General features: G+C 38.1%; 1 protein-coding gene and 1 pseudogene across 1 annotated transcript in view; both read right to left on the minus strand.

The window, feature by feature from the left end:
• Positions 1 to 26,771, minus strand: part of CYP2C19 (cytochrome P450 2C19) — a 252,248-nt gene that overhangs the window by 8,417 nt on the left and 217,060 nt on the right. The gene's annotated exons all lie outside the window — the stretch shown is intronic.
• Positions 993 to 26,654, minus strand: LOC121815978 (cytochrome P450 2C21-like; annotated as a pseudogene).

Raw genomic sequence — 26,771 nt, forward strand, 5'->3', positions numbered from 1 at the left:
GGCTACCCACCCAGTATTCTTGGCTTCCTTGTGGCTCAGCTGTAAAGAACCCACTGCAATGCAGGAGACCTGGGTTTGATCCCTGGGTAAGATCGCCTGGAGAAGGAATGGCCACTCTGATATTCTAGCCTGAAAATTCCATGGACTGTATAGTCCATGGGGGTTGCAAAGAGTCAGACGCAACTCAGCGACTTTCACTTCACAATCATTTGGTTTATGACACTTTTAATATATTGGTGAATTCTGTTTGCAAATATTTTATTGAGAATTTTTGTAGTGTTTCTTTCTCTTCAATTTTTTGCAAAAGTTTGAGAAAGATATGTATTAACTCATCTCTAAATCTTTAATAGAATTGACCTGTGAGGCTATCTGGTCCATATTTTCAATGATGGAAGTGTTTAGATGATTATTTCAATATGATTACTAATGATCATCCATCTGATTAGATTTTCTGCTTCTTCCTGATTTAGTCTTGGTATGTTATGTGTTTCTGTGAATGCACACGTTTTTTCTAGGTATCCAGTTCACTTGTATGTAATTGTTCATAGTGGTGATCATGATCCTTTGAAGTGTTGTGATATCAGTTGTAATACTTTTCTCTTCATTTCTGATTTTATCTGTTTGGATTGTCTCTTTTTATCTTGATGAGTCTGGCAAAGGTTTATCAATTTTTGTTTATCTTTGCAAGAACCAGCTTTTAGTTTCATTGATCTTTTCTAATGTCTACAGTTAATGTTTCATTTATTTAATCTCTGACCTTTACTATTTCTTTCCTTTTGCTAACTTTGGGCATTGTTTGTTCTTCTTTAGTTATTTTATGTAAAGTCAGATTGGTTTTGAATTTTTTAGTTTCCTGGAGTGATAGGGCTGTTTTCTACAAACTCCTCTTGATTTTTAAATGTTCTATTTCTCATTTCAATTATCTCAAAATATTTTCATTTCTTTGATTTATTTATTGACCTATTATCCGATCCTTTGTATTTTTCCAGTTATTTTTCTTGTGAGTGATTTCTAGTTTCACACAGTTGTGGTTAGAAGAGATGCGTGATATGATTTCACTTGAATTTATTGACATAATTAATTTGTTTGTGACATAACACAATCTATCCTGGAGAATGTTTCATGTGCACTTGAACAGAATGTGTATTTGATCTGCTTGGATAGAACGTTCTGTATAAATCTGATCTAATGTGTTGCTTAACACCATTTTTTTCCTTATTAAGTTTAGATCTGCATGATTTATTTATTGGTAAATGGTGTGTTAAAGTCTCATACCATTATTATATTCTGATCAATTCCTTTATGTCTATTAATATTCACCCTTTTTAGTAATGAATAAACTCACCAGCAATATTAAGTTAATGCCTAAACTATGTAGCTTAGTTTTATTTAGGCATTTTATACCCTGAGAAATATACGTGTTAAATCTCTTCAGTCATATTCAACTTTGTGACCCTATGGACTGTGGGTTGCCATGCCCTCTTCCAAGAGACCTTCCTCACTCAGGGAATGGAACCTGTATCTTTACACCTCCTACATTGGCAGATGCCTTTTTACTACTAGCACCACCTGGAAAGCCCTGAGAAATATACACGTTGCCCTTATTCGCTTGGCTATTTCTAATCCTAAAGGTTATTGGCTCCTTTTAAGTAGTACCTTCATGACTTAATACCTTTGCTAGACACTGAAGAAATTTATTAAGGCTGGTAGCTTGTATCAAACTAGCTAGAGAATTGAGAAATCTAGCTTCTAAGTTCGGAGAAGGCAATGGCACCCACTCCAGTACTCTTGCCTGGAAAATCCATGGATGGAAGAGCCTGTAGGCTGCAGTCCATGAGGTCGCTAAGAGTAGTACACGACTGAGAGATTTCACTTTCACTTTTCACTTTCATGCATTGGAGAAGGAAATGGCAATCCACTCCAGTGTTCTTGTCTAGAGAATCCCAGGGATGGAGGAGCCTGGTGGGCATCCATGGGGTCGCACAGAGTCGGACACGACTGAAGCGACTTAGCAGCAGCAGCAGCAGCTTCTAAGTCTAGCTCATTCTTTTTCTTGGTTAGGCTACTTTGGAAAATACATTTAATATCTCTGGGTGAATTTGTATGTTCCAAAAATGAGGAATAGGATATTTGTCCTCTATGATCCCTCCCAAATGGAAAACATCATAACCTTACATCCCACATAGAATTTTAGTTATAAAGGATGTACCACATATGTTATTAACTTTTCCTGACATGTACTATCATAAAAAACACATTTTATATACCACTGTCTTTATCTATAGATATACAAATCAGGGGTTAAAAAGGTTTCTGAAAAATATTTTGCTATAATTGATACACTACAATATTATATTTTTCTTATTACTATATTTCACATTTTAAAACTCAATTCATTAGCTGAATTGAATTGATAACTCACTAATCAGTTACAGGTGATAGTCTGAGTAACATTATCCATTTTGTTAGAACACAAAGGGATGATGAAGGATGAGCAATCAATTAGCTAGAAAGTTGTCTCCCATTTAAAGAGAATCTTGACCTTACCTCTATCCAGGGGTGCTTACAAGCATCCCATTTTCATTAAAATATTTTATCAAGGTTAGCAATTTCTCATCACTGTACTCAAAACGATTCCGGAAAACAATGGAGCATATCACATTGCAGGGAGCACAGCTCAGAAGTAAAGTAGGATCACAAGGAGATCCTAAAAGTCAATATAAATGTTAGAAAATATTCTAGTGTAAATCTTACATTTGCTGTTTAAAGTAAGTAAGAAGGGTCGAATTTCAAGATTTTTTTAAATTATAGGAACAACCTGGACATGCAATCATCACTATTCAACATGCCTAAAATAAAATTTATTGTGTTTTCCCAAACAAAATTATCTAATCCAGTGTGATTTACTTATTTCCTCCAAGTGTTCTCCTATTTATGTCATTCTCCAAATAACAGCCACAAGGTAATTCACAAGAAAAGGTTATTTTAAATGTCTTTAATGCTGCCAGATTTAGTCCTCACCATCTATACTTCATCATGCCTACAGGAAACAGCAATATCATAAGAAAATCAAGAGCCTGGGGAGACTTGAAATAATATTTCAAAAATGCAGTTGAAAAAATTGGACTGGTCAGAATGGTTGTCTTTAAAAAATCCACAAACAATAAATACTGGAGAGGATGTGGAGAAAAGGAACCCTCCTGCACAGTTGGTAGGAATGTAAACAGATACAGCCTCTATGGAAGACAGTATGGAGATTCCTTTAAAACTAAGAATAAAACTACCATATGGCCCATCAATCCCACTACTAGGCATTACGCTGAGGAAACCAAAATTGAAAAAGACACATGTACCCCAATGTTCACTGAAGCATTATTTGCAATAGCTAGGACATGAAAGCAACCTAGATGTCCATCAACAGATGAATGGATAAAGAAGCTGTGGTACATATATATAATGAATATTACTCAGGCATAAAAAGGAATGCATTTGAGTGTGTTCTAATGAAGTGACAAACCTAGAGCCTATTACACAGAGTGAAATAAGTCAGAAAGAGAAAAGCAACTGTTGTATATTAACTCATAAATATGGTGTCTAGAAAGACAGTACTGATGAAACTATTTTCAGGGTACAAATGGGTGCAGACATAGAGAACAGACATATGGACACAGGTGGGAGAAATGAGAAAGTTGGATGGATGGAGAGTGCCATGGAAACATATACACTAATGTATGTAAAATAGATACCAAAGGGAATTTGCTGTATGAATCAGGAACCTCAAACCAGGTGACAACCTAGAAAGGCGTGAGAGGTAGAGGGAAGTTCAAGAGGAGAGGACATATGTATATCCATGACTGATTCATGTTGATGTATGGCAGAAACCAACACAATGTTGTAAAACAATTATCTTTCAATTAAAAACAAATAATTTTTAAAGAAAAAATTGGAGCATGCTTTTCTGTAGAAGAAAAGAACAGTGATGGAAATTGGAGTTACATTCAAATATTTAAAAATATGTTATAGTATTTGAAACAGGCTTCGAAACAAAATAAAAATATGACTAGCTTTATTCCTGTTTGATAACAATTTGTAAGCCTCATCTTTTCTTCTTCTACTGACATCTAGACTAGGTGACTTTAAAGAAAGCTCAAGTGATACTTCATTGCAACAAGAACAAAATTCAAAGAACATAAGGTCTGGTTTTCACTGAAAACCTTCAACCCCAATCTATCCCCCAAAGACCATAAAAATCTCAAGGCTGCATCCTTTCTCTGCTCTCTCAAGCCATTTTTGATCTGGTTTCTAGCCACCTGCCCTCCACAGAAAGCCTCATTAAGTGTGTAATAGAACTTTTCATATCCTATTGAGATGTGTGTATCACTACCATCTCAACATCTAAACTAAATTTTCGATGGGAGGTCCACCCTGCCTCTGCCTGGTTACTATCACACAATACTCCTAAAGGAAAAAGTCTATCAGGGATTAAAAGTAGAAGTTACAAGGAAAAGGTTATGCCCAACATGTAAAATAAACTTCCAACAGTCAGTTAACCAGTGACAAACTCAGTTCAGTTCAGTTCAGTTCAGTCGATCATTCATGTCTGACTCTTTGCAACCCCACGGACAGCAGCACACTGGGCTTTGCTGTCCATCACCAACTTCTGGAGCTTGCTCAAACTCATGTCCATCGAGTCGGTGATGCCATCCAATCATCTTCATCTTCTGTCATCCCTTCTACTCCTGCCTTCAATCCTTCCCAGCATCAGAGTATTTTCCAATGAGTCAGTTCTTCCCATCAGGTAGTCAAAGTAATGGAGTTTCAGCTTCAGCATCAGTCTCTTCAGTGAATATTCAGGACTGATTTTTGGGATTGACTGGTTGGATCTCCTTGCAGTACAAGGGAATCTCAAGAGTGTTCTCCAATACCACAGTTCAAAAGCATATATTCTTCAGCACTCAGCTTTCTTTATAATCCAACTCTCACATCCATACATGACTGCTGGAAAATCCACAGGTTTGACTAGATGGACCTTTGTTGGCAAAGTCATGTCTCTACTTTTTAATATGCTGTCTAGGTTGGTCATAGCTTTTCTTCCAAGGAGCGAGCACCTCTTAATTTCATAGCTGCAATCACCATCTGTAGTGATTTTGGAGCCCAAAAAGTAAAGTCTCTCACTGTTTCTATTGTTTCCAGTCTACTTGCCATGAGGTGATGGGACTGGATGCTATGATCTTAGTTTTCTGAATGTTCAGTTTTAAACCAATATTTTCATAACTTTTTCACTCTCCTCTTTCACTTTCATCAAGAGGCTCTTTAGTTTGTATTCACTTTCTGCTGTAAGGATGGTGTCATCTGTGTATTTGTGGAGAAGGAAATGGCAGCCCACACCAGTGTTCTTGCCTGGAGAATCCCAGGGACGGGGAGCCTGGTGGGCTGGGACCCCAGGGTCTATGGGGTCACCCAGAGTCAGACACGACTGAAGTTACTTAGCAGCAGCAGCAGTAGCAGCATATGTATTTGAGTTTATTGATATTTTCCAGCTTGATTCCACTTGAGCTTCATCCAACCCAGCAATTCATATGATGTACTCTGCATATAAGTTAAATAAGCAGGGTGACAATACACAGCCTCAATGTACTCCTTTCCTAATTTGGAACCAGTCTGTTGTTCCATGTCCGGTTCTAACTGTTGCTTCAGACCTGCCTACAGATTTCTCAGGAAGCAGGTCAGGTGGTCTGGTATCCTTCTCTTTCAGAATTTCCAGTGTGTTGTAATGCACACAGTCAAAGGCTTTGGCATAGTCAATAAAGCAGAAGTAGATATTTTTCTGGAACTCTCTCAGTTTTTGATGATCCACCAGATTTTGGTAATTTGATCTCTGGCAGTTTCCTCTGCCTTTTCTAAATCCATATTGAACATTTGGAAATTCACAGTTCACATGCTGTTGAAGACTGGATTTGAGAATGTTGAGCATTACTTTGCTAGCATGTGTTCAGTTCAGTTCAGTCACATAGTCATGTCCGACTCTGCGATCCCATGAACCTCAGCATGCCAGGCCTCCTGTCCATCACCAACTCCTGGAGTTCACTCAGACTCACGTCCATGGTGTCAGTGATGCCATCCAGCCATCTCATCCTCTGTCGTCCCCTTCTCCTCCCGCCCTCAATCTTTCCAGCATCAGGGTCTTTTCAAATGAATCAGCTCCTTTCAGCTTCAACATCAGTCCTTCCAATGAGCACCCAGAACTGATCTCCTTTAGGATGGACTGGTTGGATCTCCTTGCAGTCCAAGGGACTCTCAAGAGTCTTCTCCAACACCACAACTCAAAAACATCAATTCTTCAGCACTCAGCTCACTTTATAGCTCAACTCTCACATCCATACATGACTGTTGGAAAAACTATAGCCTTGACTAGATGGACCTTTGTTGGCAAAGTAATGTCTCTGCTTTTTAATATGCTGTCTAGGTTGGTCATAATTTTCTCTCCAAGGAGTAAGTTTCTTTTAATTGCATGGCAGCAATAACCACCCGCAGTGATTTTGGAGCCTCAAAAAATAAATCCTGCCACTGTTTCCCCACCCATTTGCCATGAAGTGATGGGACTGGATGCCATGATCTTCGTTTACTGAATGTTGAGCTTTAAGCCAACTTTTTCACTCTCCTTTCTCACCTTCATTAAGATGCTGTTTAGTTCTTCTTCACTTTCTGCCATAAGGGTGGTGTCATCTGCATATCTGAGGTTATTGATATTTCTCCCAGCAATCTTGATTCCAGCTTGTGCCTCTGCCAGCCCAGTGTTTCTCTTACAGCTCTGCATGTAAGTTAAATAAGCACGGTGACAATGTACAGCCTTGACGTACTTTCCCTATTTGACACCAGTCTGTTGTTCCATGTCCAGTTCTATCTACTGCTTCCTGACCTGCATACAGGTTTCTCAAGAGCCAGGTCAGGTGGTCAGGTATTCCCATCTCTTTCAGAATTTCCCACAGTTTGTTGTGATCCACACAGTCAAAGGCTTTGGCATAGTCAATAAAGCAGAAATAGATGTTTTTCTGAAACTCCCTTGCTTTTTTGATGATCCAATGGATGTTGGCAATTTGATCTCTGGTTTTTCTGCCATTTCTCAGACCAGCTTGAACATCTGGAAGTTCGTGGTTCACATATTGCTGAAGCCTGGCTTGTAGAATTTTGAGGATTACTAGTGTGAGATGATTGCAATTGTGTGGTAATTTGAACATTCTTTGGTATTGCCCTTCTTTGGAATTGGAATGAAAATTTCCCAGTCCTGTGGCCACTGCTGAGTTTTCCCAATTTGCTGACATATTGCATGCAGCACTTTCCCAGCATCATCTTTCAGGATTTGAAATAGCTCAACTAGAATTCCATCACCTCCATTAGCTTTGCTCATACACACTTACCTAAAGCCAGACATCCTGGAATGTGGTGAGATGAGTGCAATTGTGTGGTAGTTTGCGCATTCTTTGGCATTGCCTTTCTTTGGGATGGGAATGAAAAATGAACTTTTCTAGTCCTGAAGTCACTGCTGAGTTTTCCAAGTTTACTGGCATATTGAGTGCAGCACTTTCACATCTTTTAGGATTTAAAATAGATCATCTGGAACTCCATCACCTCCACTAGCTTTGTTTGTAGTGATGCTATCTAAGGCCCACTTGACTTCGCATTCCAGGATGTCTGGCTCTAGGTGAGTGATCACACCATTGTGATTATCTCGGTCATGAAGATTTTTTTGTGTGTGTAGTTCTGTGTATTCTTGCCACCTCTTCTTAATATCTTCTGCTTCTGTTAGGTCTATACCATTTCTGTTTTATTGTGCACATCTTTGCATGAAATATTCCGTTGCTATCTCTCATTTTCTTGAAGAGATCTCTAGTCTTTCCCACTCTATTTTTCCCTCTATTTTTTGCATTATTCACTAAGGAACACTTTCTTATCACTCCTTGCTATTCTTTGGAACTCTGCAGTCAAACTAGGCAACCCCATGAGTACGAGGTCTCATAGTTAGGTGAAATTGAGCAGAGTCTTGGTGGTCATCAGCGAGGAAGCTGAGAGAAGGGCATATTAATCATGGGGAAAATGAATCAGCTAACAATAATTTCTGTGTGAAATACAAATCAGGTGGACAAAACCACTTGCAAGTAATGTGTATCAAATTTCAGTATTCATTGGTTTACTAATTCCATTTCAGAAATTTTATTCTGGAAAGTAATCAGGACGGCAGTCCTAAGATGGCAGAGAATAGGATGGGGAGACCACTTTCTTCCCCACAAATTCATCAAAAGAACATTTGAACGTTGAGTAAATTCAACAAAACCACTTCTGAATGCTGGCAGAAGACATCAGGCACCCAGAAAAGCAGCCCACTGTCTCTGAAAGGAGGTAGGAAAAAATATAAAAGATAAAAAGCAAGACAAAAGAGGTAGGGACAGAGCTTTGTCCTGGGAAGTGAGTCTTAAAAAAGAGAGGTTTCCAGACACCAGGAAAACCCTCACTGGTGAGTCTGGGGTGAGTCTTTGAACCTCAGAGGTCAACATAACCAAGAGGAAAAATAAATAAATAATTAAAACCCACAGATTACATGTGCAACATTATTTCCCAGTGGAGAAGTAATGCAGACACCAACATCCGCCACTAGCAAGCGGGGGCTGGGCAGCTAGGCCTGGGCTGTATTGCTTAGAGTAAGGACTGGGCCTGAATTGCGTGGAGTAAGGACCGGGCCTGAATGTCCCAAGGGCAATCTCAGGGAGGTAACTTGAAATAGCAACCCAGACTGTAGGATAACTACCCCATGAAAAGCCCTAACCTAAGACACCACCAGGCCAGATCACAGAACAAAGGACTGAGCAGAGCTAGCCGGCTGTGGACTGGCCCATCCCCCACCAGAGACAGGCAGGCAAGGGCAGCCAGAGGTGGAAGAGAGCAATTGCAGCCCCAGAGAGACATTATCTATCAAACTGCAAGCAGGTTTTGGTGCTAACCAAGACTTCGTGGGATTCTGGACATTCGACATTCGCTTGAGAAGCTGTGCCAGTTGTACACCCAGAAAACCGAGTGGCAGGGACAGGGGAGGCAATAAGTTGCAGCAACCATGCTTGCCAAACACCTGGTCACCTGAGCTGCTCAGACCTGGGAAGGGCTCAAAACACAGGCCCAAACGAGTCTGTGCCTTTGAAGAGTACCTTGAGTACCTGAACCTGAGCAGCTTAGACCTGGGAAATGCATACAAAACAGGGCAGGCATCAGACAGTTCCTGGCAGAGCAACCTAGAGCCTAAGCAGTGTAGACAGAGAAAGCACATATGCTGTGAGCAGGGGCAAACACAGTGGGGCCGAGACACTGCAAGGACAAACCAATGTTGTTTGCTTGCAGTGTTCCTCTTTCCCACAGCATGACTGAACAAGTGAGCCTCAAAAGTATCCACCACCGCCCCTTGTGTCAGGGAAGAAATCAAACACTGAAGAGACCAGGAAACAGAAGAAGCTAAAACAGAGGGAACCGCCTTCGAAGTGACAGGTGCAATAGATCAAAACGCTGTAGTTAGCACTGACTACATAGGAAGGGACCTATAGAGCTTGAGAAGTATAAGCTGGATAAAGGAACTATCTGAAAATGAACTAATCCCACACTGTCCACAACAACACCAAAGAAAGTCTTCTATATATATTTTATATTATCATTCTTTAAATTAAAAAAATTTATTGTTGAGTCCTCTATTATTTAATTTCTATTTTTATAACCTACTATTACTTTGCAAAAAAAGACCCTATTTTTTAAAGCAAACTTCATATATATATATATATATATATATAATTTTTGTGACTTTGTTCTTTTTTCTTTAACATTATATTTTGAGAATCCAAACTCTACTCTAGATTTTTAATCTTTGATTTTTAGTATTTGTTATCAATTTTGTACCTTTAAAAACCCAATCTTCAGTACCCATTTTTACTTGGGGGCAAGATTACTGGCTTGACTGCCCTCTCCCTCTTTAAACTACTTTTTCTCTACTAGATTGCTTCTATCTCCTCCCTCCACCTTTTGTCTCTAGCCAACTCTGTGAATCTCTTTGTGTGTTCTGGATGGTGGAGAACACTTAGGGAACTGTATACTGGCTGGATCTGTCTCTGTGTTTGATTTCCCCCTTTATTCTCCTGGTCACCTCTGTCTGCTTTCTCTTTTCTGTATAACTCTGTGAACATCTCTGAGTGGTCCACACTGTGGGGAGCACATAAGGAAGTGATTACTGGCTAGCTTTCTCTCTCATCTTTTGATTCCCCCTCTCCTTCTCCTGGTCACCTCTATCTCTCTCCTCCCTCTTCTTTTCTCCGTGTAACTCTGTGAACCTCTCTGGGTGTCCCTCACTGTGGAGAAACTTTTCAACTTTAACCTAGATGTTATATCATTGGTGCAGTATAGATGGAAAAGTCTTGAGGCTACTGTAAGAATAAGACTGAAAACTAGAGGCAGTAGGCCCAAGTCGAAATCCAGAGAACACCAGAGAACTCCTGACTTGAGGAACATTAATTGATAGGAGCTCAACAAACGCCTCCATACCTACACTGAAACCAAGCACCACCAAAGGGACAACAAGTTCCAGAGCAAGACATACCATGCAAATTTTCCAGCAACACAGGAACATAGCCCTGAGCTTCAATATACAGGCTGCCCAAAGTCACTCCAAACCCACTGACATCTCGTAACTCATTACTGGACACTTGATTGCACTCCAGAGAGAAGAAATCCAGCTCCACCCACCAGAACACTGACACAAGCTTTGCTAACCAAGAAACCTTCACAAGCCACCCATCCAAACCCACCCACAGTGAGGAAACTCCACAATAAAGAGAACTCCACAAACTGCCACAATACAGAAAGGCCACCCAAACACAGCAATATAAGCAAGATGAAGTGGCAGAGAAATACCCAGCAGGTAAAGGAACAGGATAAATGCCCAAAAAAACCATACAAAAGAGGAAGAGATAGGAATATAACTGATAAAGAATTCCAAACAGTGATAGTGAAAATAATCCAAAATCTTGAAAACAAACTGGAGTTAGAGATAAATAGCCTGGAGACAAGAATTGAGAAGATGCAAGAAATGTTTAACAAGGACCTAGAAGAAATAAAAATAGTCAATCAATAATGAATAATGCAATAAATGATATCAAAAGCACTCTGGAGGGAACCAACAGTAGAATAACGGAGGCAGAAGATACGGTAAGTGAGGTAGAAGATAGAATGGTAGAAATAAATGAAACAGAGGAAAAAGAGAAAAGAATTAAAAGAAATGAGGACAGCCTCAGAGACCTCTGGGACAATGTTAAACACCCAAACATTCGAATCATAGGAGTCCCAGAGAAGAAGACAAAAAGACCATAAAAGAATACTTGAGGAAATAATAGTTGAAAACTTCCCTAAAATGGGGAAGGAAATAATCACCCAAAGTCCAAGAAACTCAAAGAGTCCCAGACAGGATAAACCCAAGGAGAAACACCCCAAGACATATATTAATCAAATTAACAAAGATCAAACATAAAGTACAAATATTAAAAGCAGCAAGGGAAAAACAAAAATTACACACAAGGGGATTCCCATAGAGTTAACAGCTGATCTTTCAATAGAAACACTTCAGGCCAGGAGGGAATGGCAGGACAAACTTAAAGTGATGAAAGGAAATAACCTACAGCCCAGATTACTGTACCCAGCAAGAATCTCATTCAAATATGAAGGAGAAATCAAAAGCTTTACAGACAAGCAAAAGATGAGAGAATTCAGCATCATCAAACCAGCTCTCCAACAAATGCTAAAGATCTTCTTTAGACAGGAAACACAAAAGGGTATATAAACTCAAACCCAAAACAATAAAGTAAATGGCAACGGGATCATACTTATCAATAATTACCTTAAATGTAAATGGGTTGAATGCCCCAACCAAAAAAAAAAAAAGACAAAGACTGGCTGAATGGATACAAAAACAAGACCCCTATATATGTTGTCTACAAGAGACCCACCTCAAAACAAGGGACACATACAGACTGAAAGTGAAGGGCTGGAAAAGATAATCCTCGCAAATGGAGACCAAAAGAAAGCAGGAATAGCAATACTCATATCAGATAAAATAGACTTTAAACCAAAGCCTGTGAAAAGAGACCAAGAAGGACACTACATAAGGATAAAAGATTCGATCCAAGAAGAAGATATAACAATTATAAATATATATGCACCCAAAATAGGAGCAATGCAATATGTAAGGCAAATGCTAAGAAGTATGAAAGGGGAAATTAACAATAACACAATAATAGTGGGAGACTTTAATACCCCACTCACAACTATGGATAGATCAACTAAACAGAAAATTAGCAAGCAAACAGAAATTTTAAATGATACAATAAACCAGTTAGACCTGATTCATATCTTAGGACATTTTACCCCAAAACAATGAATTTCACCTTTTCTCAAGCGCACACAGAACCTTCTTTAGGCTAGATCACAACCTGGGCCATAAATTTAGCCTTGGTAAATTCAAAAAACTTCAAATCATTCCAAGCATCTTTTCTGACCACAATAAAGTCAGATTAGATCTCAATTACAGGAGAAAAATATTAAAAATTCCAAAATATGGGTGCTGAAGAACTCGCTGCTGAATATCCAACAAATCACAGCAGAAATCAAAAAGAAATCAAAATATGCATAGAAATGAATGAAAATGATAACACAACAACCCAAAACCTGTGGGACACTGTAAAAGCAGTGCTAAGGGGAAGGTTCATAGCAATACAGACATACCTCAAGAAATAAGAAAAAGTCAAATAAATAACCTAACTCTACACCTAAAGCAACTAGAAAAGGAAGAAATGAAGAACCCCAGGGTGAATATAAGGAAAGAAATCTTAAAAATTAGGGTAGAAATAAATGCAGAAGAAACAAAAGAGACCATAGCAAAAATCAACAAAGCCAAAAGCTGGTTCTTTGAGAGGATATAGAAAATTGACAAACCATGAGCCAGACTGATCAAGAAACAAAGGGAGAAAAATATCAAATCAATAAAATTAGAAACGAAAATGGAGAGATCACAATAGACAACGCAGAAATACAAAGGATCATAAGAGACTACTATCAGCAATTATACGCCAATAAAACAGACAACTTGGAAGAAATGGACAAATTCTTAGAAAAGTATAACTTTCCGAAACTAAACCAGGAAGAAATAGAAAATCTTAACTGACCCATCACAAGCACGGACATTGAAACTGCAATCAGAAATCTTTCAGCAAACAAAAGCCCAGGTCCAGACAGCTTCACAGCTGAATTCTACCAAAAATTTAGAGAAGAACTAACACCTATCCTACTCAACCTCTTCCAGAAAATTGCAGAGGAAGGTAAACTTCCAAACTCATTCTATGAGGCCACCATCACCCTAATACCAAACCAGACAAACACGCCACAAAAAAGAAAACTACAGGCCAATATCACTGATGAACATAAATTCAAAAATCCTTATCAAATTCTGACAAACAGAATCCAACAACATATTAAAAGATCATACATCTTGACCAAGTTGGCTTTATCCCAGGAATGCAAGGATTCTGTAATATCCACAAATTATTCAATGTAACACACCACATTAACAAATTGAAACATAAAAACCATATGATTATCTCAATAGATGCAGAGAAAGCCTTTGACAAAATTCAACATCCATTTATGATAAAACTCTCCAGAAAGCAGGAATAGAAGGAACATACCTCAACATAATAAAAGCTATATATGACAAACCCACAGCAAACATTATCCTCCGTGGTAGGTGAAAAATTGAAAGCATTTCCCCTAAAGTCAGGAACAAAACAAAGGTGCCCATTCTCACCACTACTATTCAACATAGTTTTGGAAGTTTTGGCCACAGCAATCAGAGCAGAAAAAGAAATAAAATGAATCCAGATTGGAAAAGAAGAAGTAAAACTCTCACTGTTTACAGATGACATGATCCTCCAAATAGAAAATCCCAAAGACTCCACCAGAAAATTACTAGAGCTAATCAATGAATATAGTAAAGTTGCAGGATATAAATCAATGCACAGGAATCCCTTGCATGCCTATACACTAATAATGAGAAAACAGAAAAAGAAATTAAGGAAACAATTCCATTCACCATTGCAATGAAAAGAATAAAATACTTAGGAATATATGTACCTAAAGAAATTAAAGACTTATATATAGAAAACTATAAAACATTGGTGAAAGAAATCAAAGAGGACTCTAATAGATGGAGAAATATACCACGTTCATGGATCAGAAGAATCAATATATGAAAATGAGTATACTACCCAAAGCAATCTATAGATTCAATGCAATCCCTATCAAACTACTGATGGTATTTTTACAGAGCTAGAAAGAAGAATTTCATAATTTGTATGGAAATACAAAAACTCAAATAGCCAAAGCAATCTTGAGAAAGAAGAATGGAACTGGAGGAATCAACCTGCCTGACTTCAGGCTCTACTACAAAGCCACAGTCATCAAGACAATATGGTACTGGCACAAAGACAGAAATATAGATCAATGGAACAAAATATAAAGCCCAGAGATAAATCCACGCACCTATGGACACCTTATCTTTGACAGAGGGGGCAAGAATATACAGTGGAGAAAAGACAATCTCTTTAACAAGTGGTACTGGGAAAACTGGTTACCATTTATAAAAAAAAAAAAGAAAGAAACTACAACACTTTCTAATGCCATACACAAAAATTATCTCAAAATGGATTAAATGTAAGATCAGAATCTATAAAGGAGAACATAGACAAAACACTCTCCGACATAAATCACAGCAGGATCCTCTATGACCCACCTTCCTGAATATTGGAAATAAATGCAAAAATTAACAAATGGGACCTAATTAAAATTAAAAACTTCTGCACAACAAAGGAAACTATAAGCAAGATGAAAAGTCAGCCTTCAAAGACAGCCTTCAGAATGGGAGAAAATAATAGCAAATGAAGCAACTGACAAGGAATTAATCTCAAAAATATACAAGCAACTCCTGCAGCTCAACTCCAGAAAAAAGGACCCAATCAAAAAATGGGCCAAAGAACTAAATAGATATTTCTCCAGAGAAGACATACAGATGGCTAACAAACACATGAAAAGATGCTCAACATCACTCATTATTAGAGAAATGCAAATCAAAACCACAATGAGGTATCATTTCATGCCAGTCAGAATGGCTGCTATCCAAAGTCTACAAGCAATAAATGCTGGAGAGGATGTGGAGAAAAGGGAACGCTCTTACATTGTTGGTGGGAATGCAAACTAGTGCAGCCACTATGGAGAATAGTGTGGAGATTCCTTAAAAAACTGGAAATTGAACTGCCTTATGACCTAGCAATCCCACTGCTGGGCATACACACCAAGGAAACCAAAATTGAAAGAGACATGTGTACCCCAATGTTCATCACAGCACTGTTTATAATAGCCAGGACATGGAAGCAACCTAGATGTCCATCAGCAGACGAATGGATAAGAAAGCTGTGGTACATATACACAATGGACTATTACTCAGCCATTAGAAAGAATACATTTGAATCCGTTCTAATAAGGTGGATGAAACTGGAGCCAATTATACAGAGTGAAGTAAGCCAGAAAGAAAAACACCAATACAGTATACTAACACATATATATGGTATTTAGAAAGATGGTAATGATAACCCTGTATGTGAGACAGTTAAAGAGACACAGATATATAGAACAGATTTTTGGACTCTGTGGGAGAGGGAGAGGGTGGGATGATTTGGGAGAATGGCATTGAAACATGTATACTATCATGTAAGAAATGAATCGCCAGTCTAGATTCAATACAGGATACAGGATGCTTGGGGCTGGTGCACTGCGATGACCCAGAGAGATGATATGGGGAGAGAGGTGGGAGGGGGTTCAGGATTGGGAACTCATGTACACCTGTGGCGAATTCAGTCAATGTATGGCAAAACCAATACAGTATTGGAAAGTAAAATAAAAATTTTAAAAAAATTTAAAAGAATACATTTGAATCTGTTCTAATGAGGTAGATGAAACTGGAGCCTATTATACAGAGTGAAGTAAGCCAGAAAGAAAATCACCAATACGGCATAATTACATATATATATGGAACTTAGAAAGATGGTAATGATAACCCTGCATGCGAGACAGCAAAATAGACACAGATATATAGAACAGTCTTTTGGACTCTGTGAGAGAGGGCAAGGGTGGGATGATTTGGGAGATTGGCATTGAAACATGTATATCATCGTACGTGATATGCATTGGCAGTCCAAGTTTGATGCATGATACAGGGTCCTCGCATCTGGTGAACTGGGATGATCCAGAGGGATTTTATGAGGAAGGAAGTGGGAGGGGTGTTTCGGATGGGAAACGCATATACACCCGTGGTAGATTCATGTTAATGTATGGCAGAACCAATACAATATTTTAAAGTAAAAAAAAAAAAAAAAACACTTTAAATTAAAAAAAAAGAAAATGAAGTATAAAGTAATCAGAAATATTCAATGATTAATATGTTTTTTATATTATTAGCAACAAAATGTTGAAAACAGTCTATCTGGAGAAATAAATAAAGCTTGGTTAAATAAACTATGGTACCTTCAAAATAATAGACTACTATACTATTAATAATGTTCTTGATAAAAGAACATGCAAACATATCTATTTAATATGTTAAATTTTAACATAAGGATAGAGAACAATCTATTCAGAGGAACCTTGTGTTCTTATCACTGCTTCTGCCAAATCTCCCAAGCATTCCTAGGTAATATGCACCAAATGTCCACATGATGTTCATTGATACTCTACTTGAGAAACTTACTCAAAAGAAGAAACCAGAATCATGCAGATAACTGTAATTTTTGCATTATTTATATCAGTAGCAGCAAAAAAAGAGGGGAGAAACCTATCTGGATGACTATATATCAGAGGTAAAAAAAAACACAATACCAAGTCACAACTAGAATATAGCATTAGTAAGTTAATACTGTTCTTTAAATCTGAATATTGAGGTTAAAACCACATATGTCTTATGATTCTGATCTTGCTCCTTCCCTGCCAAGTCTCCTACTCACCCTTTTATCTCCTATTCCCTCTTCGGTCCTGCGTGGGCATCCACACACGTGTACACTGAGCAGATGTGTGCTGCTGCAGCTCCCTCCCTTCACACACAAGGGGGAGCTATGATACAGTCTTATGCACAGAGAAGGACTTGGTGCAAAATCTATACCTGAACCACTAATTTTATTTCCGTTTTATTGAGATATCACCGATAGACAAGAATGTACAAGTTGAAGGTGTAGTGCACAATGACATGACATACATGTGTTGCAAAAAATTTGCAATACTTCTCAAGCTACCTGAGAACTTAGTCTTTCAAATTATTTTCACCAAGTTACTAGCAGATTGTCAAAATTCACACTTGCTTCTTCTTCCTGTGCACACATATAAGCACATTTCCTAGCTCCTCTTACAGATAAGCACATTTCCCAACACTTGTGACTGAGTTACAGCCCATGGGATATGAAAGAACTTTTGTGTGCCTGCTATACCTCACCTATTAAAAACAGTATTGCACTTTTCTTTATTCTTTCCTTCACCCCCACTACCATTCAAAGAGATGAACTCTGGGAGCCACTGGAAGGCAACCATGTGTTGAAGGCATCAAAGGCCCTGGAATCCAGGTGCTTGAAAAGGCCATTATGCCAGCAACTTCACCTCCTACTACTGTCGTGGGAGCAGAAAGTCAACTTCTGTTGTATTTGAGCCATTACCACTCTGTAGTCTACTTGTAATAGCATTTGGTCTACCCCAGCAGTTACTGCTAATTACATAAAGAAATACCCACCATTGGTTTTTCTTAATGCTTCCACCAAACAGAAGGCTTCCTCTTGAATTCTGTGTTCAATAGTCCTCTTCCCCATCCCCATATTCCTCAAAACCATGAGGGAGAAACGTCGAGTTTGCTTCCATATTTCTCCATTGCTGAAAACAATTCCTATCAGGACAAAAACCAAAAACAGAGAAGAATAATCCATTGCCATGAATTCTAGCTGAGAGTCTTTAAACCAGGAAATGACAAGGACACCTAAGCCAGGATTAAATATAGTAGTGACAGCCTCAGGAATTCCTATCAGGCCCTTCATCACCTGTCTCCTCCTCTCTTAACCCAGCTTGTATCTTACTGTCAAGACTCTTGGTTTTACATATTACACTCTTCTTAATATTAGCTTTTTGCAAAATTCAGAACAACCCTAAGAACCAAGTGTTTTGTCTCCATTTTACTTGTGAGGATGCTGAAAATCACAGAAGCAAGATATTCGCTCTTTGGTAAAACAGCTAACAATCCACAGAGTCCAAGTTATAGGTTAAGTTTTCAGGATTGATTTGGGCACTGAAAATGAACTGTAGGAGAAACAACAAGAGTCAATTCTTAAGACAGAGATAAACAGCAGTTGTGTATTGAAAGGAAGCTCATGAAAATCTATTCCTCAAGTAAGGGACATGGCCATAGCTCTTCCCATTTTGACATTTTCTTCTATTTTCTAATCTCTTCCTTGAAATATGGATGCCTTCCCCGTGTTCTACCCTGTGAGTGCATGCCACCCCTTCTCACAGCCCCCAGGACTAGGCTGGGTCTATGATACAAACCATAAAGCACAAACATCCTCTGAAAAGAGGGTCATGGGGAAAGACAATAATTATAAATTAGAATATTAAAGAAAATCTTCTGAAATCAAATACTTGCGCTGTCATCTGTTTTACTACATTGTACCAAAAAATTTTAATGTCAAACTTCCAGAGCCAAGAACAAGATCAAAAGAGACAGTGCTCATAGGGACCTTGTCAAATAAGACCTTAAAGAACAATGTAATTAAAGGATGAAGTGACCCTATTCAGGCATTATTTTTGTAAGAACCCAGTGACCCACAGAGTATGGGACAGTTTAAGGTCTAGCTATTAAAACACAGATGACAGACAGAGCAAGTATTTGATTTCAAAAGATTTTCTTTAATACTCTAATTTATATTTATTGTCTTTCCCCATGACCCTCTTTTCAGAGCATATTTGTGCTTTATGCTTTGTATTATATTCTATTGGATAAAACAATTGTTGTTCTTTGTTTTCTAAGAAGAATATAAAATTGAATGCAATGTACATACTTCAAACCTTCGTTGGTTCCATGTATATATTATGTAAGCTTCCAAAACTAGTCTCCTAGCAACCATGACTCAGGCCAGAAAGCAAAATGTTCAGTAAATAGGATAATTTATTGTCATTTTCCTCCTTTCTTTTTCTCTCTGTCACTTTTTCATTATCTGACCCGGCCATAATTTATTAATAGAATATTAGAAGATTTGTTTTCACTGCACTTAATGTTTCATTCAGACTGTGTCATCTTCATAATTTTAAATATGGATTAATGATCCATAGAAAACTGTTTAATGATGATGCTTTCATAAACTTCTCTATTACCTATAATTTCTCAATTCCTTAGCCTATTTGAATCTTTCCAACCTACAATTTCCACACACTTCTCAAATAGAAGCATACCTAATCCCTTGTTGATGTTGTCTGCCACTGGTAAACTACCTCTGCCAGAAAATTCCTCACTCTGATCAATCAGGACTTGCTTCACTGCTTCATATCCATGCAACACCACAGTGGGCTTCATGCCAAAATACAGAGTGAACACAGGACCATAATCTTCTGCTAGCTGGAAAAGGAACAGGGGATACAAGAACAGTGAGCATTTCAAAACTGAAAATGTAGATAATGTAGGAAAATGTAGATAAGGTGGGAAATATTTTTAATCTTCTTAAGATTCACCCATTATAAAAAGTTTCAATTTTTAGAACAAGTAATTTAATATGACATCACTTTACTACAATGGTAATTATCATTATATTATTAGAATACTGTTATAATTATTATCATCACCATCTATAGTTATTCTTTATTCAGCTCCTACTATGTGACAAAGGCCATAGTATGAATTTTATTAGTGTTATTCTATTAAGCTTTTTTCTGCCAAAACTATAATTGCTCCTTCCTTCTTATAGTGGCAATAAATGATATGTTTCCTCTATGTAAGGGAAGGTGCTCCATCTCTCACACATGCAGGCTAATACCCATCCCCTCATTATCCATTCTTCACATCTTTAACACCAGAGACCTCTAAGCTTTCAAAATACATAAGGACATAGCCATAGACATTTTCCATCTTCCCAGTGTGATGATATAAGTAAGTTTCCACGAACTGAGATAAGCAGAAGGGATGTGCACAAATTCTACACCGGCATAAATGGGTGACAACACATTTCTCCAAATATCCATAGGTTGAAATGACAGCGTGGAGATGACCCCTCTGTGACTGCAAATGAGAACAACAGCCTTAGAGCACAGGATGGTAAACCACAAGACTGAAAAGATCTGGTTCTCTGAAAGACCTGGTGGAGGAGAGGCAGCCCAGCAGCACTTAACTCTATGCCTTCTATGTGGAAGGCACAAATAAACTGTCTTCCTTAAGTCACTGCATTATTGTGTTCTTTCTGTCATGACAGCTTCTTTAGTGTACTACATGGTATAGACTTTCACTCTTTCAACTTGTCCAATGTTTGAGTCCTTTTGCTACCTTATAATTCATTCTCCCTACAGCAACCCATTTCACAAAGCATATGTTAAAGAACATCATATTGCTCTTATGCTAAAGACCAATATTCTTAAAATCCCTGTAAGATCTACATACTCTGGTCCCTGCTTACCTGCCTAATCTCATCTCACACCGTGCTTTTACCTACTCTCTGGGTAACGAAAAATTGGTCCTCTTTTAGACATTCCAATAACTAAGTCTGCTCCAGACTGAGAAAAAAGATGGAACAAACATTTACCTGTATCTTATCCAGTTAATGTCTAATTATATTTCAGATCTTAGCTCCAATTTCACTTCCACAGAGAACCCTTACTGACTATGCCTCCTACCTGTAATCCTTTAAACTACATCACCTTTCTCTACTGTGTTCCTATTACATGGTTTATAATCATACACTTATTTGCATAACTTTCATAAATATATGCCTACCATCTAGACTGTAAATTCCGTACTGCTGATTTTTTTTTTTAATTCACTTCTCGGATAGTCAAGGAACCTGCCTGCAATGTGGGAGACCTGGGTTCCGTTCCTGGGTTGGGAAGATCCCTGGGAGAAGGGAAGAGCTACGCACTCCAGTATTCTTGCTTGGAGAAGTCCATGGACAGAGGAACCTGGCTGGTGGGCCACAGTCCATGGGGTAGCAAAGAGTTGGACATGACTGAGTGACTAAAATTTTCACTTTCTTTCACTTTGAAAATTTCCATCATCTGACACACCTGGGACTGAAAATAGGCATTCAATAACTTGTTAAGCTCAGGTATTAATATTTGTGCTTAATAATTATTATTCACATTTTAAAGAAATAAATATTAAATCTCAGAGAGATTTTTAAAATTTGACCAAGGCTGTAAGTTAACAAGTGTATGAGCTGGGGTGCTGACACAATCTCTTCAAAACCAGAGTCTGATACACAGAAGGAGAGCTTCCAGGGGCAGTACTCTCATAACTACCTTTCCCAGAGAAGTCAGACTTCAGATAATTCCTTCAAGATTTAAAGAGCTATAGAACAGTTATTCATTCATTGAGCAAATACAACAGAAACTGTGAGATCTCTTGCAACTTGGTTATTTGCTTGATTTCAAATCACTGTATTATTCTTTCAGGAAAGTTTGAGGTAGTCACTCTGTAACTATGCAGTTTTTTAAAAATTAAAGCAATTTCATTGCCATTAGAATTCACCAAAAATAAATGCTATAAAGGACACATAGGTCACAACATGGACAGAGAACTCCTACTTTTGACGACTTCAACAACAATCTCATTGATCTCAATCCTTTCTGGCAACCTTTAGCTTCATACCATCTAAAATCATGCCTGGGTGTCATACATCATGGACAAGTGGGATTTATCCCAGGGATGCAAGTATGGTTCAATATTCTCAAATTAATCAATGTGATACATCACATTAACAAATGGAAAAATAAAATTCATAGGATAACTCAATAGATGTAGAAAAGTTTTTTTATAAAATTCAATATCCATTTAAGATTAAAAATTCTCCACAAAGTAGGTATAGAGGCAACATACTTCAACATAATTTAAAAATCACATATATAATAAGTCCACAGCTAACATCATCATACTTGACAGTGAAAAACAAAGTATTTTTCTAAAATCAAGAAGAAGATAAGGATGCCTACTCTTGCCACTTTTACTCAAAATATCATATTGGAAATCAAAGCCATAGCAATCAAAGAAAGTGAAATAAAAGGAACTGCAAGAATGAAGAAAAACTGTCCTTATTTGTAGATGATACAATACTATGCTTACAAAATTCTAAGTTTAGTTCAGTTGTTCAGTCGTGTCCAACTCTTTGTGATCCCATGGACTACAGCATGCCAGGCCTCTCTGTCCATCACCATCTCCTGGAGTTTACTTAAACTCATATCCATTGAGTCGTTGATGCCATCTGACCATCTCATCCTCTGTCATCCCCTTCTCCTCCTGCCTTCAATTTTTGCCAGCATCAGGGTCTTTCCAATGAGTCAGTTCTTTGCATCAGGTGGCCAAAATATTGGAGTTTCAGCTTCAGCATCAGTCCTTCCAATGAATACTCAGGACTAATTTCCTTTAGGATGGACTGGCTAGATCTCCTTGCTGTCCAAAATTCTAAAGATCCCAACAAAAATCTTCTAGAGCTCATCAGTGAATTTGGAAAAGTTGTAGGATAAAAAAATTAACATGCAGAAATCTGTTCCATTTCTAAACAGTAAGAACAACCTATCAGAAAGAGAAATTATGTTTAAAATCCCACTTATCATCACATAGAAGAGAATATAATTCCAAGCAATAAATATAATTAACCAAGGAAGTAAAAGACATGTACTCAGAAAACTGTAAGATGATGATTAAAAAAAAAGACAATACAAATAAATGGAAAGACATAATATGCTCATGGACAGGGAAGGTTAATATTGTTAAAATGAACATATTATATATTTCCCAAGGAAATCAACAAATTCAAAGCAAATCCTATCAAAATACCAGTGTAATTTTCAAAGTGCTACAAGTAATTTCAAAATTTGTATGGAAACACAAAAGATCTCAAGTAGACAAAGATATCCAAAGAAAGAACAGAACTGAAAGTATCATACTCCCTGATGTCAGACTACAGTACAAAGTTACAGTAACCAAAACAGAATTGTACTGGCATAAAAACAGAAACAGGTCTATGGAGCAGAACGTATAGCCCAGAAAATAACCCACACTTACATGAGCAATGAATCCATAAAAAGGACACCAAAATATACAGTGGGGAAAAGGCAATTTCTTCAATAAGTGATGTGAGGAAAACTAGACAGCTACATGGTAAAGAATTGAATTAAAATATTTCACAAGCTAGTAATATTATGCTCAAAATCTTTAAGATAGGCTTCAGCAGTACATGAATCGCGACCTTCCAGATGCAAAAGCTGGGTTTAGAAAGGGCAGAGGAACCAGAGATCAAACGTCTGCTTCACTGACTACACTAAATCCTTTTACGGTATGGATCACAAAATCTGTGAAAAATTATTAAAGAGATGGGAATACCAGACCACCTTACTTGTCTCCTCTGAAACCTGTATGCGGGTAAAGAAACAACAGTTAGAACTGGACATGCAACAACTGACTGGTTCAAAATTGGGAAAGGAGTACAACAAGGCTGTATATTGTCACCCTACTTATATGCACAGTATATCTTAACTTATATGAAGAGTATATCATATGAAATGCTGGGCTGAATGAATCACAAGCTGGCATCAAGATTACCAGCAGAAATATCAATAACCTCAGATATGCAGATGATACTAATCTAATGGCAAAAGGCAAAGAGGAACTAAAGAACCCCTTGAGGAGGGTGAGAGAGGAGAGTGAAAAAGCTGACTTAAATCAGCATTCAAAAACTAAGACCATGGCGTCTGATCCCATTATTTCATGGCAAATAGAAGGGAAAAAGTGGAAGCAGTGACAGATTTTATTTTCTTGGGTTCCAAAATTACTGTGGACAGTGACTGCAGCTGTGAAATTAAAAATATTTCCTCCTTGGAAGAAAAGCTATGACAAATCTAGACAGCATATCAAAAGCAGAGACATCACTTTGCTGACAAAGGTCCATGTAGTCAAAGCTATGGTTTCTAGTAGTCATGTATGGATGTGAGAGGTGAACCATAAAGAAGGCTGAGCACTGAAGAACTGATGCTTTTGAAAAGTGGTATTGGAGAAGACTCTTGAGAGTCCCTGGGACTGCAAGGAGATCCAACCAGTCCATCCTAAAGGAAATCAGTCCTGAATATTCATTGGAAGGACTGTTGATTAAGCTAAAGCTCCAATACTTTGGCAACCTGATTGGAAGAGCCAACTCACTGGAAAAGACCCTCATGCTGGGAAAGACTGAAGACAAAGGAGAAGAGGGTGGTAGACGGTGAGATGGTTAGATACATCACTGACTCAACAGACATGAGTTTGAGCAAACTTCAAGAGATAGTGGAGGACAGAGTAGCCTGGCATGCTGCAGTCCATGGGTCGCAAAGAGTCAGACACGACTCAGTGATGAACAACACAGAAACAAACATTTTCTCATGCTGTATACAAAACTTAACTCAAAAAGGGTTGAGGACTTAAATGTAAGGCCAGAAGCCATAAAACTCTAGAAGAAAACATAAGCAGTATACTCTTTCACATGTATCATAGCATATATTTTGGATCTGCCTCCTCCTGCTGCTGCTGCTGCTGCTGCTGCTAAGTCGCTTCAGTCGTGTCCAACTCTGTGCGACCCCATAGATGGCAGCCCACCAGGCTCCCCGGTCCCTGGGATTCTCCAGGCAAGAACACTGGAGTGGGTTGCCATTTCCTTCTCCAATGCATGAAAGTGAAAAGTGAAAGTGAAGTCGCTCAGTCATGTCCGACTCTCAGCGACCCCATGGACTGAAGCCTACCAGGCTCCTCAGTCCATGGGATTTTCCAGGCAAGAACACTGGAGTGGGGTGCCATTGCCTTCTCCTCTGGAGAGGAGAGTCACGACTGAGTCGGACACGACTGAAGCGACTTAGCAGCAGCAGCTGCCTCCTAGTAAAGTGAAAGTGTTAGTCACTAAGCTGTATCCGACTCTTTGCAACCCCCTAGACTGTAGCCCACCAGGCTCCTCTGTCCATGGAATTCCCCAGGCAAAAATACTGAAGTGGGTAGCCATTCCATTCTCCAGGTTGTCTTTCTCAACCCAGGAATCAAACCCAGGTCTCCCACATTATGGGCAGATTTTTACCATCTTTACCATAAAAAAGAATGAAATTTTGCCATTTGCAATAACATAGACTAATATGGAGGGTATTGCACTTGGTGAAGTAAGTCAGAGAGAGAAAGACAAATACTCTATGTTATCATGTATATGTGGAATACTCAAAAATAAAATTAATGAATTGAACAGAATATAAACAGGCTCATATACATAGAGAAAAAACTAGTGGTTACCATGGGGAAACAAGAAGAATGGAGGGAAAAAGAGGGTAGGGGATTAAAAACTATAGACTGCTATGTATAAAACAAATAAACTGCACAGGAATACAGCCTATAATTTACAATAAATTTCAAAGGAGCATAATCTCTAAAATTTTCTATATTCTCACTTGAAACTAACATAATATTGTAAATCAACTCTAGCTCAATTGAGAATAAATTAATAGGGCTCTGCTGGTAATCCACCAGTAATCCATCTCACAATGCAAGGGACACTGGTTTGCTCCCTCTTCTGGGAAGACCCCACATGCTGCAGGGAAAAGCCTGAGTGCCATAGCTACTGAACCTACACTCTGGAGACTGTGAGGGGCAACTACTGAACCCAAGAGCCACAGAGCATTCTCTTGTTGCAACAAGAGAAGTCATGGTAAGAGAATTCCACACACCACAACTATAGTGAAGTTTCTGCTCGCTGCAGCTAAAGAAAACCTGTGCAAAGTAATAAAGACTGAGCACAGCCAAAAATAAATATTTTTATTCATTTATTTAAAAACATTTATTTTTGGCAATTAAAATAAATAAAGTTATATTAAAAATAAATGAATAAAAATAAGTAACAATGAATAAATATATAAATAAAACCATGTCCAGGTGTCCAGTGGGAACTCCCCTTTAAAACCACTTTTAACAAACATGGTGTCTGGGACTATGGAGTCTGGGACAAGACATAGGGCAGTCTTATTTACTCATTACAAACAACTGGAAGAAAAGTAATCATACTTGCCTTGCTTATGCATTTGCTGATATTCTTAATATTTATCTGGAGAATATTTCCAACAATTGGGAGAGGAGTGGGCCCAGGTGGCAGCTTCCCTTTGGCATGCCTCTGATTCCATAGAAAAGGAAAATCAAAATAGAAAGACAGATCACCAGAACTACAAAGGGATCCATTGGTGCACTTTGGGTGAGGGCAACGGAAAGCTTAAAATCCAAACACTTTATAAAAACTAAGTGCAAAGAAAAAAAAAAACAAACAAAGTGCAAGCTTATCACCAAACATGCAATAAGTCTTTGAACTTTTAAATAAATATTGCTTTATCATCAGTGCACTTTGACTTGTCAATAGATATTT

The sequence above is a fragment of the Ovis aries genome, chromosome 22, assembly GCF_016772045.2.
Source record: "Ovis aries strain OAR_USU_Benz2616 breed Rambouillet chromosome 22, ARS-UI_Ramb_v3.0, whole genome shotgun sequence".
NCBI classification, from domain to species: domain Eukaryota; kingdom Metazoa; phylum Chordata; class Mammalia; order Artiodactyla; family Bovidae; genus Ovis; species Ovis aries.